The sequence below is a fragment of the Argopecten irradians genome, unplaced genomic scaffold (assembly GCF_041381155.1).
Source record: "Argopecten irradians isolate NY unplaced genomic scaffold, Ai_NY scaffold_0064, whole genome shotgun sequence".
Taxonomy (NCBI): domain Eukaryota; kingdom Metazoa; phylum Mollusca; class Bivalvia; order Pectinida; family Pectinidae; genus Argopecten; species Argopecten irradians.
In genome coordinates, this window is record NW_027187531.1 from 46553 (window position 1) to 53761 (window position 7209).

The following is a 7209-nucleotide window of genomic DNA, read 5'->3' on the forward strand; positions in this document are numbered from 1 at the left end:
GTACATATAATACAGGTGTTGTTAGCTGTGATACACCTGACTGAACATATTGAAGGGGCCCAATGAAGGTCCCAGGTCCCTGGCTGAGCAATGTTAGGTAATTAAATTATCATACGTGTGGTTGATGAAACAGTATGAAGTCCAAGTGACCATGGCAACGGCAGTCCTAGATTAGCGGTCTACCTTTCGAGCAGGCATGTACAATATATTGTACATGTACATGACCTATATGAGATACTTATAAATCCTTGATGGATCACACATTTTGTTACCACGTAACTCACGCGGTTTGTAAAAGGTCAGAATCGGATATTATCAAATTATCAGAGTTTCTAAAATCAAAATAATTGTGACAAATACAGAATCTAATCAACAACTATGTATCTATAGTTTGAATTGGCAGAAGTTGGATTTATTTTGACTCTGTTTGATTTATTATCAGGCATGTGACCTACATTTTAGCAGAAACATATATATATTTTTCCACTTCTTCAAATAGTAGGCACTAACATCCCTAGTTTGTGCTTCCTACCACAAACTAACAAGCAGCAAGCTCTGTTCACTCAAGGAATTAACGCAACAAGGATATGGCGAATACTTGGCACATCTTAATGAAAAAAGATGGCCGATAAGTTTTATTATATGATCTTTCAATTAAAGTTTTCAATAAAATAAGGTTTTACAAAAAACTATGAGTGAAGGTGAGGCTTTAAAATCGCCACTAAGCTTCATATATAAACACAATATATGAAGCTGCCGCCACCCTTGTTTTATTTCTGATTTTAGCGATCGGTACCTTTGGTCTACATGTATGTTGATGCTCGCGAGCAGCCACATGCCCGATACTGAATTATTGCTTGTTCAATCGGTTGACACAATAAAATGTAATTTCTAATGTCGACTTTTAACGTCTATGGATGATTTTTGATATTTCCAATGCTTTGCAACACGCCAGGTTCCATAAAGCAAATGAATTACGTATATATATATATATATATACATTTGACAGGGCATAAAACTAAATATTCGTGCACCTTGCCGTTTTGAAAACTATATTCCATACATTCAGCGGCGTAGCTAGGACTGGATAGGCCTGCATGCCTGGGGGTGCTCAGGGTCCAGGGGCGAAGCCTCGGTAGGGGGTATGGTGGGCGAAGCCCCCCAGAAGCTGACGGGAAATTGTTATAACTATTTTACTTCTTTGGTAACTTTTAACATATATACCAATGGTTAAATGGAGGTCACGATATTTCGGTGATAACCATGCAAAACTATACACAAAATGTAGAACGGTGGTGATTTTATATACATGTAATCGTACTATACTAGACTCCCCTGACAAGTGTTCGAACAAAAAAAAAAAAAAACAAAAAAAAAACGGATTTTGGTTGTAAAAATTAAAATTGTAAGGAATGGGAGAATTTTGTGTTATTTTAACTGATGACAAACTTATGGCGAGTATTCTAAACAGAATTAAAATTAAGTTTACGTGTTGGTTTGTTTACGACAGCGAGTCAAAGACCACTGTCAAAATGGCGTAAGAAGGGACCAGTTCTCGACCACCTCAATAAAAAAATTGGACATTGTATTTATGACCTATTTTTCTACCTATTATGTTCTATTTCTAACAATTACAACAACAAAAATTATTTTCTAAATGAACAATCTGTTCATATTCGACAAAAATAAAAGTCAACTGTTTCGTGAGTAGACACCATAAATCATGGATTAACACGCGTTTTAACGGGGCAGAAAGTCAGAACCAAAATTGAAAAATTCACTTTTTCGTTACTAAGGCCAAGAACATGTTGCAATTGCTATTTTAGTTGTTTTGCTATCATTTCAATATAACTAGACTATATGTTTTTAGAATATTTCTAACTTTTCATGCGATGTTGTTTATTTTGGGAATCGTAAGTGTTTCCTGATTCAAAATCCACATTTGCTTGAGGGATTTTGGTGAAGAAGTCTAACATTGTCTTTGACAGGATTCAAACATAATCAAATTTAACAACCTGGTAACCGGAAATATATAGACTATTAATTCTAATAAATTTACAGAATGGCCAATGTTCAAATCTTTCAAATGTGCACAAAGTTATGTTAGGCATACAGTTGGACATATCATATGTATTTATACGTAATTTATATTCTGCAGCGTTACGTGTATTCAAATGTTGTGTTTTTTTCTGACTGTGCAAAAATGTAAGTCAGATTATTTTTTGCATGCTTGAGCACGCAAGCATGCACGGGCGCTACGCCACTGACATTCATAGTTAAACATTTTATGAAGGACTTAATCTGTTTATGTTTATATGTCCTTAATATTAATCAAAATATTTTGCTGATCAAAATATCTCTTAGGCCTCAAAAATGAAAATCTTACTTCACGTTAGGTTCATCACTTTACATGTTATAACAAGAATTCCATCTACGTCTTTGGTTCGAACTATCCAAAGTAAGATTGATAAAAAGTCAATGTTTAAACTATATATCACTAGCTAAGAAAAATAGTTTTTACTGGGAAAATGCGGACTTTAACTATCCATTGATAAGACATAACCAGTATGTGGTTTAACATAAACCTGTACGTAGTTCATTTGCTTTTATAACTTCTACTAAACATCCTTATATAAATTAAATTGTATGATAATATGTGTTGATACATTATACTTTTTATGTATCAATTCAAATAAACATTACAGTACGAATGATTTCCAGTAATTAATGGCAATTTTATGTTGCAATAAATATTATGTTTCTGATCGCAATAAATATTTCCATCTAGTCCATAGCCTATAGACTATCTCTGTTACACATCATCTAGTCTGTCTGTGGTCTGAATGTAGTGGACATATCATCTGGACACGATGTCCACCTGTAGTGGAAACCGTGTTTACACGTAGTTGTGTTACACTCTGTGTCTGTGTCTACATATAGTCTAAATCTTGTGCACTCCGTGTCTACCTGTAGTCTAAATCTTGTGCACTCCGTGTCTACCTGTAGTCTAAACCTCGTGCACTCCGTGTCTACCTGTAGTCTAAACCTTGTGCACTACGTGTCTACCTGTAGTCTAAATCTTGTGCACTCCGTGTCTACCTGTAGTCTAAATCTTGTGCACTCCGTGTCTACCTGTAGTCTAAACCTCGTGCACTCCGTGTCTACCTGTAGTCTAAACGTAGTGCACTCCGTGTCTACCTGTAGTCTAAACCTCGTGCACTCCGTGTCTACCTGTAGTCTAAACCTCGTGCACTCCGTGTCTACCTGTAGTCTAAACCTCGTGCACTCCGTGTCTACCTGTAGTCTAAACCTCGTGCACTCCGTGTCTACCTCGTGCACTCCGTGTCCACTCGTAATTCACACCGTGTGCACAATGTTTAACCTTTAGTCTACTACCAACTGTACCTAGCAAGAACTGGGGAGCCAGTAGCTACTGTTGTAGCGGAAAATTTTCCGCTACAACAGTAGCTAGCTATATATATATAGGGAGCCAGGCACCTTTGACTGGAGTACTAAGGACCTGAATGGACCTGAACGGGACCTGAAGGAGGACCTGTTTGTGCGGAGGCTCTTTACATTATCCGTATCCCTCGTCCTTATTTCAGTCGCTATTTATAATTTTAGCAAATATTACAGATAAAATAGTTAAATTAATTCTCTGTTAAAGCTTACCTTCCACAGTCCATTTGTTTTGTTTTCAGCATGCCGCCTCATCCATCAGCATCACGCGGATGTTCTACGGGATCGCGGGAAATCTACCGTCACAAAGCTATAAATATAAAGCCTCGCCTGATTGGCTAAACGGACTATGACGTTATTTATCCATATGCGGAGCTTGCACCAGAACTCCAACCCGTCTACTGGGGGTGCTAGTGAGTTAGGGGTAATATGACTGAAGGCAAGGCATTAAAATCATGCACGACACAGTATTTATGAGCTAGCGGAGAGAATTGGTACTAAGGCAGGTAATCCAGTCTACCACCCCATATGAATGAAAAAATCGCGGCCGCAAACTGAAGCTGTAAGTGTGTATGATTGAATTTTGAAGATTGTGGTTTTTCCTTGTATTTTCGTGTATGTGTTACCTTAGAAGTGCTTCGGGCACGAAGGGCTGCGCCCTTATTAAATCGTCTATTCAGATCTAATACTCGACCTTTCTCTTTAATTCATAGAATATTGTCGGATAGCATGTTTACACTATTTGATTCTCTACATCATCATCCTTAACAGTGGGGAAGGAGAAATAGGTTCCCATGTACCTCTCTGGCAGTTTTTTGGAACATGTTTTTTTCCATTTTATGCTTGTTGCCATTGACAACTAATGTCCCGTAGGGTCTATGTATATACCCGACCTTCTATGTTTTCCGGCCGACTGCAAGTTACACTACATGGTACTATATAGAGTATTTTTTACCGTTTTTTATCTAGACCTTTAAAACGTCTAAAATGGTTATAGGGCACTCTGGTGGGTCCAAGATTATATAATCTGTAACTAATTCTCAGATCCCTGTGGTCCTGAGGTGATGTTACTTATACTTTTTCTTATGGTGGCCCGTTAGTGCCATTTACTAATATCGCAATATCGCCCTGTTAACTTAGGTCGACATCGCGAGATCGCGACAACTCGACGGCGACAACGCGACAACTCGACGGCGACGCTCGACAACTCGACGGCGACGTTCGACAACCCGACGGCGACAGAGCGATATTATCGCCGATATTATCGAGCGTCGCCGTCGAGTTGTCGCGTTGTCGAGCGTCGCGTAAATTATGGACATGCGTATTACACAATTAAGCGCCCAACTGATCGAGTGTTGTCTGGCGGCGTGGTCAAAATGGCTTCCAACACAGAAGGTAGACTAAGTGTTTTGCTAGTCATTTACTTTATTTTTGACTTTTTTTCTCTCTAAGAAACACTACAGTATGAATAATACACTATTACAGTACATGAATATATTGTCCATGTTCCATACTAATCGAGCTAATATGTTAGCGTTTTAGCACCACGTGTTTTAGACCTGCCCTAGTTAGGCCTAGGCCTACTAAGAGTCATGTTTCTGCTACGGTGGTGTAGGATGATTATTCTCCCAAATTGTATTACAATTTATTATCATGCATGGGCCTAGTGGGTTAAATCAGCCCCAATATATATCTATTTTAGGGTTATATACCATTGTATACATGTGTGCTTCTGATGAGGCACCGTGACCCACATGATCTATGGTTATTTTACCACAGGAGTGTTTGACGTTCTATAGTATTTAAGGGTATATATTTATACTATATATTATTGACAGAACGTCAAACTCCTGTGGTTTTGGACGGGGGGTGGGGGGGGGGGGGTGTTGTTAACACCGGACATATAATGAGATATTTGAGAGTATAACCTTAACGCCAGGCATATAATGACAGTATAACCTTAACACCAGACATATAATGACAGTATAACCTTAACACCAGACATATAATGACAGTATAACCTTAACACCAGACATATAATGACAGTATAACCTTAACACCAGACATATAATGACAGTATAACCTTAACAACATATGACATATAATACAGTGACAGTATAACCTTAACACCAGACATATAATGACAGTATAACCTTAAACACAGACATATAATGACAGTATAACCTTAACACCAGACATATAATGACAGTATAACCTTAACACCAGACATATAATGACAGTATAACCTTAACACCAGACATATAATGACAGTATAACCTTAACACCAGACATATAATGACAGTATAACCTTAACACCAGACATATAATGACAGTATAACCTTAACACCAGACATATAATGACAGTATAACCTTAACACCAGACATATAATGACAGTATAACCTTAACACCAGACATATAATGACAGTATAACCTTAACACCAGACATATAATGACAGTATAACCTTAACACCAGACATATAATGAATGACAGTATAACCTTAACACCAGACATATAATGACAGTATAACCTTAACACCAGACATATAATGACAGTATAACCTTAACACCAGACATATAATGACAGTATAACCTTAACACCAGACATATAATGACAGTATAACCTTAACACCAGACATATAATGACAGTATAACCTTAACACAGACATATAATGACAGTATAACCTAACACCAACATATAATGACAGTATAACCTTAACACCAGACATATAATGACAGTATAACCTTAACACCAGACATATAATGACAGTATAACCTTAACACCAGACATATAATGACAGTATAACCTTAACACAGACATATAATGACAGTATAACCTTAACACAGACATATAATGACAGTATAACCTTAAACGACAGACATATAATGACAATAATAACCTTAACACCAGACATTATAATGAATATAACCTTAACACAGACATATAATGACAGTATAACCTTAACACCAGACATATAATGACAGTATAACCTTAACACCAGACATATATAATGACAGTATAACCTTAACACCAGACATATAATGACAGTATAACCTTAACACCAGACATATAATGACATATAACCTTAACACCAGACATATATGACAATAACCTTAAACACCAACATATAATAATGACAGTTAACCTTAACACCAGACATATAATGACAGTATAACCTTAAACAGACCAGACATATAGTGACAGGATAACTTTAACAACAGACATAATGACAGTATAACCTTAACACCAGACATATAATGACAGTATAACATTAACACCAGACATATAATGACAGTATAACCTTAACACCAGACATATAATGACAGTATAACCTTAACACCGGACATATAATGAGATATTTGACAGTATAACCTTAACACCAGACATATAATGACAGTATAACCTTAACACCAGACATATAATGACAGTATAACCTTAACACCAGACATATAATGACAGTATAACCTTAACACCAGACATATAATGACAGTATAACCTTAACACCAGACATATAATGACAGTATAACCTTAACACCAGACATATATTGACAGTATAACCATAGATCCTCAAGGCTTTTACATTGTTGTAATAGGGTCAGGTTACCAGTGTATGTCAATGATAATGAGTGAAGATGAGATCAGTTACTTTATATACTATATTACTAATACCATTGTTCTTTACATAAGTTGTATTTTGGTTTATTATTTTAAATGATTTTTATGATTTTTCAAAACATATCTTATTTTTATG

General features: G+C 36.5%; 1 long non-coding RNA gene across 2 annotated transcripts in view; it reads right to left on the minus strand.

Annotated features, from left to right (window-relative positions):
• LOC138311617 (uncharacterized) overlaps window positions 1-7209 on the minus strand; it is a 76310-nt gene that overhangs the window by 43894 nt on the left and 25207 nt on the right. The window contains exon 1 of one of the 2 annotated variants that reach the window (XR_011206689.1): window positions 3673-4071. The exons of the other annotated variant lie outside the window; for it this stretch is intronic. This is a non-coding gene — a long non-coding RNA (uncharacterized lncRNA). Of the gene's footprint in view, window positions 1-3672; window positions 4072-7209 lie in introns of those variants that run through there. 2 annotated transcript variants of the gene reach the window in all.